The sequence below is a fragment of the Carassius carassius genome, chromosome 4 (assembly GCF_963082965.1).
Source record: "Carassius carassius chromosome 4, fCarCar2.1, whole genome shotgun sequence".
Lineage (NCBI taxonomy): Eukaryota > Metazoa > Chordata > Actinopteri > Cypriniformes > Cyprinidae > Carassius > Carassius carassius.
The window spans coordinates 37,389,380-37,401,449 of record NC_081758.1 but is presented as its reverse complement, the minus strand read 5'-3'; the positions used below and the strand labels follow the sequence as shown (position 1 = coordinate 37,401,449).

General features: G+C 38.1%; 1 protein-coding gene across 1 annotated transcript in view; it reads right to left on the bottom strand.

Moving 5' to 3' along the window:
• Positions 1–11,413, bottom strand: part of sema4c (sema domain, immunoglobulin domain (Ig), transmembrane domain (TM) and short cytoplasmic domain, (semaphorin) 4C) — a 53,213-nt gene extending 41,800 nt beyond the window's left edge. The window contains exon 1 of the mRNA XM_059548693.1: positions 10,964–11,413. The gene's annotated coding sequence lies outside the window, so the exon portion shown is untranslated. The remainder of the gene's footprint in view (positions 1–10,963) is intronic.
• Positions 11,414–12,070: the final 657 nt, after the last annotated feature.

Below are 12,070 nucleotides of genomic sequence, written 5' to 3'. Positions count from 1 at the left end.
TACAGAGAGTGCTTTTCCAAAAAATAAAAAATAAAAATTAACAGTGGAAGCCAGCAGCCTGTCATGGAGAAAAAAAAATCTCCGAATGCTCCACGTGAAACTTTGGCGTTCCGCCCTTTTTCTATTGTGTCTAATGAGAGAGAGAGAGAGAGAGAGCGCAAGACAGCGCAAGACAGCGCTCGTGTAGTTTGAAGACTGTGAGTGCGCGAGCGCGTCTGAAACTTGGGTGTTTCGCCCTTTTTCTATCGTGTTTAATAATTTTGATTAATATGCACGATGGAGAGAGAGAGCAAGAAGCGCTCGTGTTGTTTGAAGACTTGTGAGTGAGCGTGCGCACAGCCGGGGCTCTCTCTCGTATGCGCCCTGTCAGGCGCAGAACAGTCATTCTATTCTACATCACTCACCGATCAAATAAGGCTTTGACAGCCGCCAAAAAAAAAAGACCAATGCAGAAAAACCCCTGGATTGGTTATATAACGTTGGACAGAATGTTGATCCAGCCATCGCGTATATTCAGCGCACATAAGGTAAACGTTTTGCAAACGTTTTTTAGAGAAATAAAAACAGGTCGACGAATCGATGCGCATATTTTGCGTCGACGTCATCGATGACCTCGACGCGTTGTCCCAGCCCTAATTGGAATACATTTAAAATGTTACAAAAGATTAATATTTGAAATGAAGGAAAGAAATGTATCACATTTTAAAATATTTAAAAGTTATTATTAAAATATTTTAATATCACGCTAATATTTTTACAGCATTTTCGATTAAATAAATACAGGCTTGATGGACATAAGTGACTTCATTCAAAAGCATCCGACCACAAACTCTTGAATGGTAATGTGTCTTTCACTCTCTGCAGTCAGACAGATGTTGACCAACATCTATAGTTTAACCGATATAATGTGCATTCCTTAAAATAGTAGCATACCTACAGAAACACCGGCAGTTACATTCCATCAACACCTGGTGTCAATCCAGGACATATGATCCGATCGATCAATGCACTATATATGTGATATACAATCCAGCAGTAATATGTAAACCAATCCTGAATCTCCAGGTACAGACTAATAGAATGAAGCGCTGCAGATTACCCATGACAGCCCTGAGCACAGCTTAACCCACCACAATAACCACGCACACAATAATGCTTTGTTAATGCAGGGAGGGGAACCCCACCAAAACAACAATACAAGTGCACACACAGCGTCACACGGCGATCACAACCATAACAGCCATGAGACTCACTCTGTCAGACATACACCTACACAAACAAAAAGTGTTTTAATGGTAAGCCTGCGTTATTAATTAAATAGAAGCCCCCTGAGGGAGAGGAGGGGGTGTGTGGATTGTGTGAATTAAATCGGCACAGATTCAATAACAGCATCAGAAGGCTGGATGGGCAGACAGAGAGAGAGAAAGGCAGAGAAGTAATGTCATGCTGTGTTGCCGTAGCGGACTCTTTCAGCATGTGGTATGATGCGATGCAACAAAACTCACATTATAATCAAGTGGATAGGGGAAAACTAGATCGCATTATTTTAAATGACACACTCTACACTGCAAGTAAGCAAAACAAAACTAGACTGCATCCATTATAAGTAGCGTTGTCTATACAGGTGAGGGTCGATTAAAATTAAAATAAATCACTAAAATCTAAAATCAATCCCTTTAAATGTCAAAAAATTTGGCATCATAATATTATAATGTACAATAAATAAACATATATATATATATATATATATATATATATGTATATGGTTGATACATGTCATGATTTTTTTTTATAATAATATTTTCAAGTCCCTGGCCCCTGTATATTTAGTATATATATATATATATATATATATATATCATTTTTTTTTCTGCAAGTTGTAAAATTTGCTAAAGACTACATTTACGAAGTTGTCAAAATGAGATTAAATTAGCATACATTCTTAAAAAAATCCAATAATAGATCATAGCAATGAAAAAAGTAGAAATACTTAACTTGTATAATATCCTAATAATAATGATTATTTACAACTTTTTATTTTTAAATATTTATTGTGTAACCCTAGTTTTGACAATGTACTCAAAACATGCAGAGCTTGCGTTTCCCAAAAGCATCTTAAGTCTCATTGTAGAGACCATTGTGACTCTACAACCAACAAATGCTGCATTCGATTAGTCTTGGTGGTAGGAAATTCAGAGCTCCATGTCGGGTGTTTCCAAATAGAATGGTGGAATGGTCATGAAATTCAAATTTCTTTCTTTGGAATTCAATCCGCCTCGCTCAAAGAATTTAAGATGGCTGCTCCCTATGTAAAAAGTAAGAGAAAACTAAAAATACTGTTCTGTAATATTCCTGTGCCATTATTGAGTCATACACTAATTACAGCTCAACCTCCACCTGTGAACATTGCTATAGTGTATGTGAGTATCTGCAGTTACAAAATATGGTGTACTGCTTGCTGTTTTTGCTAACACTGCTAATGCTAACATGAGTGAACTCCATTACATTTTTTTCTGACTTCTCTACTGGAACATGGTCCACTTGGTTGTGAGGAAAATTGAACGCAGCATTAGAATGTGGTGCTTCTGGAAAACCCAGCCCAGGTCAAATAGTAACACCCCCAAAACTGGTTCATTTAAACCATTAACTTAGATTTTACTTTAGATATTTAGATAGATTTTACAAGTCTGTTGACCAAATTCCTATTGAATTGATACAATGGACTAGGAGAGGTATTAAAAATTTAATATCTCTAGACGCAGTCACTCAGGATTTACATCCTGGTCAATAAAGTTCCTTAAATATATATATATATTTATATTTATATACCTTGTGAACAATTCTCACAGCATCTTTTAGACATCCTGCATGTATATGCCAAGTTTACGACTGCTGGAGGTTGGATAAAAGCTGAACAACTGCCATTGAGATGCATGGGAATGCTAACGGATAGGAATTACAGATGTTCTTGACACCGCTTGTATTGTGAAACTACAAATTATAATTAACAAGAGACCTTCACCACAAACACACATTCATGATGAATCAATGGCAGTGATGGAGTTTTGATGCTTTGTGTCGCACATTCACAGTATGGATGGTGTGGAACGGACGAAAAAGAGAAAGGGCAGAAAGGGATCCATGGGACCAGGTCTGTTTCTCCCACCCGTCTTTCTCCATTATACGTCAACCTCTTTTAAAGGGATGCTTTATTGATTTTCTTATGTGTGGAGCCACGGCTTACCAGGGGGGTTTTCTCTGTCTCTGTTTCCCTTTCTCAATCTCTCCGTCTGTTTTGCAGTGGTGCTATACAATCATAATAAAAAGAGAGTTTTTCTTTCTACAGCTGCCTTTTTTTTGTGTGTGAGAAGGAACTTTGCTTAATAGGCGCAAAAAAATAAGCTCCTAGAAAAACTGTTCCATGTGTGGTGGAGAGGTGAGAGAGAAAGAGAGTGAGAGTGAGAGCAAGGCAAAGGAAAAGTGAGCATCACGTGGAAAGGGTCCATTGCAAACACACAGGAGCACTCGGCATGAGTATCCAGGAGAAAACAGACTCACTGGAGGGAAAAGAGATGGACAGAGGAGCAGAAAGAGAAGGAGTGACTTGGGAGATTGATGCTGTATTTGCTGTCTTCTGGTTGGCCGTTATCTCTGTTTCTCAGGTCCAGTGTCTATGGTGCTCCCATGCTTTGCTCCTCTATCTTCCCTTCTCTCTTTCCTCTTCTGGAAAGAAATTCTTCCTCTTCCTCAATTTCCATTTAAAGTACTTTACCTACAATATTACCAAAGCATCAATATGAAAAAGAGGGAGGACAAATTTAAATAATAAAATAAAAACATAAGAAATATACAATATTAGAAAAACTAAACCAAACTAAAGAAAATCAAATTAAGAAAACAAGATTATATTACATGAATAAAGGAATAGTTCAATCCAAAATAAAAATTTGGATACATTTTTTTTTAAATAAAATTTACTTTACATACTATATTGCCATAGCTTTAATATGAAAAACGAAGAGAAAATGATATCTTATATTTTATAACAATAATAAATATGAATTATAACAACAAAAACATTAACATAATGACATTTTTTAAATAAGATTTTAGAGAAACAAAATAAAATAAATAAATAAAACATTCTAAATTATATTAAAATAAAACAAGACAGAATGAAATAACAAAGGAATAGTTTACCCCAAAATATAAATTGTCATTATTTACTAATTTTGATTGTCATTCCAAACAAAACGCATGGCTTTATAAAGAATATCCTGTCCACTCTTTTCCATAAAGTTATTTTGAGTGAGGACCAGCACCTGTCAAACTTCAAAATGACAAAAAGCACCATAAAAGTATCCTGTTCCATTGAAGAATAAAGTCACACAGGTCTGGAACAACATGAGAATGAATAAATAATGAAAGGTTTTGTTCATTTCTAGCTGAACTATTGCTTTAAAAATTCTCTACTGCACAGACGTAAATATGATGATCAAAGTGATTTCTGATGGTGCTAAGGCTTAAATAGGAATTTTGCAGATGCATTACTATTGTCCACCAGTAGCATTTGCATTTGATCTCTCTTTCCTTCCATTTTATATGAGCTCTCTGCTCTCTCTGTCTACATTAGTCTCTGTCTTTCTGAGTGACAGAGCTAGTGTAGCAGCATGTAAGAGGCGCAGCAGGAGGTGTGCAGCATGTAGCGAACAAGGGTTAAAGGTCGTCCAGCAGAAGATGGGGGAGGGTGAGGGGCTAAGCGTTCACACACACTGCCTCACCAGGGTCTCATGGTACAACAGCCTCACTATTGTTACTCCATCCTGTAGGTCTTGCACATCTGGGGGGATCTGCTTTGGGGATAAAGCTGTAGAAACGGGCACAGAAACCTGCCTTACACCAGAAGGCAGTGGTGTTGGGGTGGTCTGGGCCTGTGTGGGGAGGTTTATGCAGACGTATCTCCCAAGGGAAGGGGGGAGGGTTAAGGGAAGGGGGCCGAGCCCAGCTGTGGAGCCGTTTCCCTGGCTGTGTTTCTGCCCCAATGGCAACATACAGCCACTTTTATTGTTTGTGTGAAAGCTGGAGTGCTTGAATGTTTGTTCCTCTGGTGTTTCCTGCTGCTAATGGTTCAATCTTTAAGTCACACGGGAAGGCATTATGGGCGACACAATGCCAAAATGAGTTAGATTGCCACTTTTTCTGAAGAAATTTTGAGTGCCAAAATGTGCCATTTTTCAAATTAAAATTGTGACTGTTATAAAATTGGGGGAAAAAATCTAAGTTTGATGTGCTTAGCCAAAATCTTGTGATTTTATATAGGCATATACATATATATAAGAAACACTTAAAATTCCTTTTTGTTGATAAGTGCTTCTTCATGGGAAGATGGTTTGTGCATGTTGTGCTCCCAAATGCACATTAAAGCGATAATACTCAGAGCAGATGTAGAGATGGAGTTCATGTTGAGCAGCATTTACTGTGAATTGAGCCGCTCTGAGTCGCTGCAAACACCAGGAGATAATGATCTGCTCCTGTAAAACACAGTGTTGTACTTGAGTCTTAAACATGCAGCACATGTTTTTTATAATCACAAGACTTCGCTTTAATAATCGCACTATGCCATATCTCAGTTTTAGTTTTATTTTGATTAATCGTGCAGCCCTAATGTCTATATAAAACAAATGTGGTGGGACAAGTTACGCACTTAAGTTTAATTTTTAGGATTGCAGGTTTGTTTGAATCCTAAAATCACTAATAATACAAACCATAAAGGCTGAACACCTCTTAACTGCTTATCGATGCAGATGGGCTTTAAACATTGCAACGTTCACATTACAGCCCATGCTGAAATAAATGCCAAACACACCCTTAAACAGGCTTGAGATTTCACCGTTCCAACTCTATTGTGTGCAAAAATACACTTAAACAAATACATTTGGCATTTGAGGAGAAAAAACACACATTAATTTTGGGCAAAGGGAGATTTGAAGCACCCAAATCAGATGTGAGATCAGTAAACAACCTGAGCCTGAGATGCATTAGGGCAAACATCTGTTAGGAACGCACGAGTAGAAGAGAGCGAGAGACAGAAAAGAGCAGCAAGGGAGGAGAAAAGCTGCACTTGCTCAAAGCAAAAGCTCAGAACATGTGATTGCACTTCTAAATAAAATTTCTGTAAACACACTTTCAAAAAGGTCATTTGGAAATGGCTCACACAATAGGAAATTATTGACCGGCCATTTAAAGTAATTCAGCTCCTACCTGTGGCTGCCAAGCTTTGAATGGCGAAAAACAAAGATCTGACCCTAATTTTAGGATGGTCTAGACGAAAAGCCTTGCAAAAACAAATGCATGAAGTTGCACTCATACATATACAACAAATGCACAGCTTGAAAAAAATCACTGGCAGAGCCTGCGGGGAAGGACACTGAAATAGCAGATGGTCGATACTGGTCATTTGCTAGCAAACGAGAGGGCCTACGCTCTCCACCTTTCCTCTCTGTGAGGCCTCCATACACAGCTCGTAAAAGACACGAAAAATCGCCTGATGGATCCATCTCAGCACCAAAAAAAACGAGCTCCAGGGTGGAGGAAGCAAAACGAGGTCAGGGAATGCTACCCGAAAATGGATTTTGTGGCTTAGTAAGCTACACTGTATGTTTTAAAGAGATAGAACATGAAAAATTACAATTCTGCCATTGGAAATGAACTCTAATGCCATTCCAAACCTGTATGAATACAAAAAAAATAGTTTGAAGACTGTTTCTGTCTGGAAAATGGAAGTCAATGGGGTCCAAAACATCACTGGACCCCACTGACTTTCATTGGATGGACAAAAAATATTTTTCTGGTCTGCAGCTTAAAAATCATTATAAAATGTGTGTGTACATTAAAAACTTAAAAGTAAAATAAGTTAAAGTTCTAGTACTACAGTCATTAAAACTAAAACTGTAAAAAAAAAAGCGATATAAAAGATATACCTGTACTTTAAAAAGAAAAAAAAAGATAATAAATAGCTATAAATACTACAATAGAATATGAATATTACTAAAATAACACTGGCCTTTTGAAGAAAATACAGTAGGTTTTACAGGTTTGAGATTATATGAAAGAGTAAACAACAGAATTTTAACTTTTTGCTGAACTATCATTTTAAATGTGTTTTTTTTTCTGAAACTGTCAAGTCTGTATCACTTTCACAGCTCATTGTGGACATGTTTCTCCACCTCTGGCCCACAGCTGCGCACACACCATCAAGCACATATACACACACACACACACACACACAAGCAGCATCACATCATTCCAATTTGTGTAAACACACTGGGGGATGGTGGAAAAAAGCACTACCCTTAACACAAATGCACACAAGCTGCCCTTCCATCCAAACACACACACACACACACACACACACACACACACACACACACACACACACACACACACACACACACACACACACACACACACACACACACACAACACTCATGCAATCTCTTCTCTATTTGTAATGCAGCTCTTAAAACTCTTCCCCATCCCCTTATCTAAACATCACCCATGTCCATCCCCAGCCCTGCTGTTTTAACTCACCCGTCTCAGCAGACGAGCCATCCGCCTGGGTCCACTCCAGACCACGGACTCGCCTTGACTGCATGACCCCCCTCCACTTTTACACATCTCTCTCGAGACCCATACACTCTTGGAGTACCATTGCGCTCATTACTAATATAGGTGGAAGCCAGAAAACAGAGAGACTAACTAGAGGCAGAGAGGAAATGGCATATAGGAGAACACACTGATAGAGAATAATGAGGGTTCTAGTCGAAAGGTTCGCGGTCAATATGCACGGCCACCACACATCAACTCCTAGCAGAGAAAGAACGACAAATAACCCTTGTATGGGCTTGAATAGGGAACAAACTTTACATAAACCAGAGGACGGAAGGTGTTATACAAGGCCAGGCATCGCGTTCGCCAATTGATTTCTATTCATTTGGTGTAGAAGCGGTTCAGGGACACGCCACGTTGGTTAGCTGCATGTGCTAATTGTGTGACGGTTTCCGCAAAACCACACGATAACAAGACCCAAGGCCAGAACATTTGCTTTGTGATGTCAGGGATGTAATCCAATAATTCATTCATGTGATATGAGTTCTTGCAGGGGTTGATAGAGAGCGATCAGGATGGCTTAGAAAAGAGGATTTCGAATTCCTTACAGGTACTTCTGATTGCTCTGCGCACATGCTGTTGACATTATAATAAATTTTTGAACTGGGAATTATGAGAGCGGTTCCAATGATCCAATTAATATGAATGGTTTATACCTGGCATTTTAACATGAATGTATCTTTACAGTTGCATAAAAAGTCAAATTGTGGCTTGGATCTAGTCAAACAGCTTTGAAAGCTGAAGGATAGCACTCATTTTGGAATATAAATACTATAAAAGTGAACATGTGCAGCTGAAAAGACATATTTCTACTTGATTTGAGCCTTTAAATTCTTACATTTGAGTAACCGGGTTAATTCAGCTGCATATAATCATTTCTTTGAACTGAATCAAATGGGTTCATTTAGGTGTTATCCCATGAAGAACGTTTTTATATTAACTGACCTCACTTTAAAGAGTCTGATAACAAAATCTTTCAGATTTTTCAGACATTTCAGATTAAACACTGGATGATAAGACTACAAACAGCGCTCCCTGTCCTTGTGAATCCCTCATGTTAATGTACTAAGGCTTTAATGGGAATCTCCGTGAGTTTGTGTCTGAGTTTTAGGCACTATTGACTAAGGAAGGATGTGAGTCCATTGTGGTACAACAATGAGAAGATCTTCCCTCCAGGAGCCCAATTTGACTCTCAATGGGTTTGAGGAACATCTGGGCTGAAGGGGTGACAGTGTATGGGCCCCCAGCAAGCTATTCCCTGCCAATTGCATTTAATGCGGTAACACAGTCCAGGACAGGCTGGAAACAAACATGAATGGAGCACAATCATACAGTTACCGCTCTCTTCTGCCTCCACTGTTCATTAATGGACAATGACGAGAGCGTATGACAGCCCCACGTCACAATAATAAAGAGCTTTGTTAGAGGCTTCCAGTCTCCTCGATGCTTACAGACATTGCATGAATCACTATATTATAATGGACAATCGATTGTTTTTGGATGTGATGATACACACGTACCTCACTATTTCACACACACACACACACACACACACACACACACACACACACACACACACACACGCACACACACACACACAAGCTATACAATTCTATTCACACACATTGTTTTCAACCTGTATATACACTTTTTGTCATTTTAGGGTGACTTGGACCAATTATGAACCTCATAAGAGGTTTTACAATATATGATCACTCACAAAATCTGCAAACACACTTCACCTTAAAACTTTTTTAGGGATAGTTCACCCCAAAATTTATATTTTGTAAACATATACTCACCATTAATCCAAACCTCTACAAATGACTGGTCCATGCAGTAATAAATGCAAATGTAGATGTGAAGGTCCAATAAGAACACGAAATCACCACAAAACTATCACAAAAGTTGCCCTTTCAAAGTCTTCTGAAGAACACAATAGCTTTATTAGACCAATTGGACAAATTGTAAGCTTAAAAAGGTTCTTGCATCCATCCTAGTGCTCTTTGACAAGTACACAAGAGAACTAGCTATGACCTGTTCATGAACACATCATTTATATAAGTTTGACTCAGCTCACAAACTTGATCTAAATGAATTGTTAACAAACCAAACCAAACATCCAAGGTGCTATTAACAACTCAAGGGAGGGTAAGATCACTGAATAACAACTTAAATTTCTGTCTCAATCTTTCAGAAGTTTTAAGGTACTGTACAACTTTTATGAATATTTTACATCATGCTTTAGACTTGACACCTTCAGTCACTAATTTTTTGTCAATGCATGGAAAACCGTGTTCAAGACATTCTCCAAAATGTCTCCTTTTAAGTTCCACAGTGGAAAGTACGTTGTAAATGCTTGAAAAGACATGAAGGTGAGAAAATAATGACAGTGTTCTTTTTATTCTTCGGTTAACTGTTCCTTTAACCATTTCTCTTCCTGAATGAGCGCCCAGCCTATAAACACCAGTGTCCACTGCATGCTGTAATTATTGTAATCTCCAGTATGCAGTGCGCACTTATTCCATTATAGACGACCAGTCACAAGAAGGAAAAAACGGAAAACGCGCTCTGCTTGTGTCACAGCACAAAAACATCTGCTGCTGGTAAATCTCCAGCATGATTTAGTGATTCACATATAATTTAAACAGAATACGCTCATCACATAGTATCCTACCATCACTGTGATTTTTTTTTTCAGTCAATATTCCCTCAGAGAACCGTTTTATTGCCCCGTGAACGTGGCAGGAACGATATAATTGCTCTAAGAAAAAAGTGCTGATGTGCTTCAAATATATATATATATATATATATATATATATATATATATATATATATATATATATATATATATATATATATATATATATCCCATAACATATACAATACACCGTCAGCGTTATTCACTCAATCGAATCTGGCACATAAAGATTTAAGTGTCAAATTTGTTTGCACGTTGAGATGTGAGTCCAATTAATAGCGCACTGCGTTTGCGCCAAGTTAAATTAGCCAAAGTGACACAAACTGTCATTTACATTTATTCCAATCGTCTTAAATAAGGATTTTAAACTTATCTAAACAATATGGCAACAGTTGGAGCTCCGCCGACTGACTGACTGACGGTATCAAATATCCAACCCAATCGCTTTTACAATAAACAAAAATAAATAAATAAAAAATAAACACTTATTAGCCTATGTTACGCTGTGACGTCACTTCATAACAGAACATAACGCTGCAATATCAGAACACTGCAATAATCCAGTTGTATTTGTATCGGAGGCGTCAAACTTACCTCAGGCGAGTCAGTGCGTAACGCTCACGGGCTGACAGCGCGTCCAAAAACGCATGTAAACGCACACAGCGCTTGGTCTTATAAGAGCACCATTTCAACACAAAGACAAAAAATCCCACATTTTCCAAAGCAAGACTCAGCTCCTTGTGTTTTCTAGCATGCTTTCCTTCTTGACGGCTAGGAGCGAGCGAGCGAGCGGCGCGATGGTCGGTGTCGGTTTACGCAGCGGAACTCTCTCGTTCACTCCCTTTGTAAGTTCTAGAGAGGGAGGGTGTATTAAAGCCGTCCAGATTTACTTCTCCAAAGCGGTTCCCTTCCGTCTCAGCAACTTGAACCCCGCGCACCCTGTTAAAGTGAAGCTCTGTTAGAGAGACAAAGGTGCTCAGCTCCAGTACGCCACACACACTGCACTAGAGGATATACTGCCTCCTGATGGGTATCGGTAAAGCGATGAGGCGGACCGGTGGCTCACAAAAGCAGTTAAAACTGGTCCCCGCCCCAACCTACCCTGTCCTGTGTGGGAACGGGGCCGGAATATCATCATAATCAGACTGAGTGAAGCATTTGTCATTCTCTAATGGAATTCTGTGCTGTAGCCTACTGCATTATTTTGATGACTTTTTCTAACACTTTAAAGTGAGACACATTACCGAATGCATGTTTGTCACCATTCACACGGGTTGTTACATATACAATAAAGAAAAAAAAAATTAGGTACGCAACTTTTTTTTTTTGACAGAAAGAGAAATACAGTGTATATGTTTTTCATTTGAACTGAAAATGTAATGTTAAAATGCTACAGTAAAAAGTGGAGTGAACTGCGTGTTACCTTACCATTAAATACATTATATTCAATTTAACAGGATAATACATTTAAATTGACAATCAAACACTTTTGGAAGTAACAAGAGTGAATAATTTACATTTAAAATCTATAATATCTTCAATAAGTAAAATATTGTATGTGCTTCACATAATTATAATACATAACATTTTTGTTTCTTGTTTGCTATCAGTTGAAGTTCATGGTTTTATATATGTGAAATAAATGTTTTATGAAAAAATATAAAGTTATGAACTGAAAAATATAGGCATTAAATTGCTGAC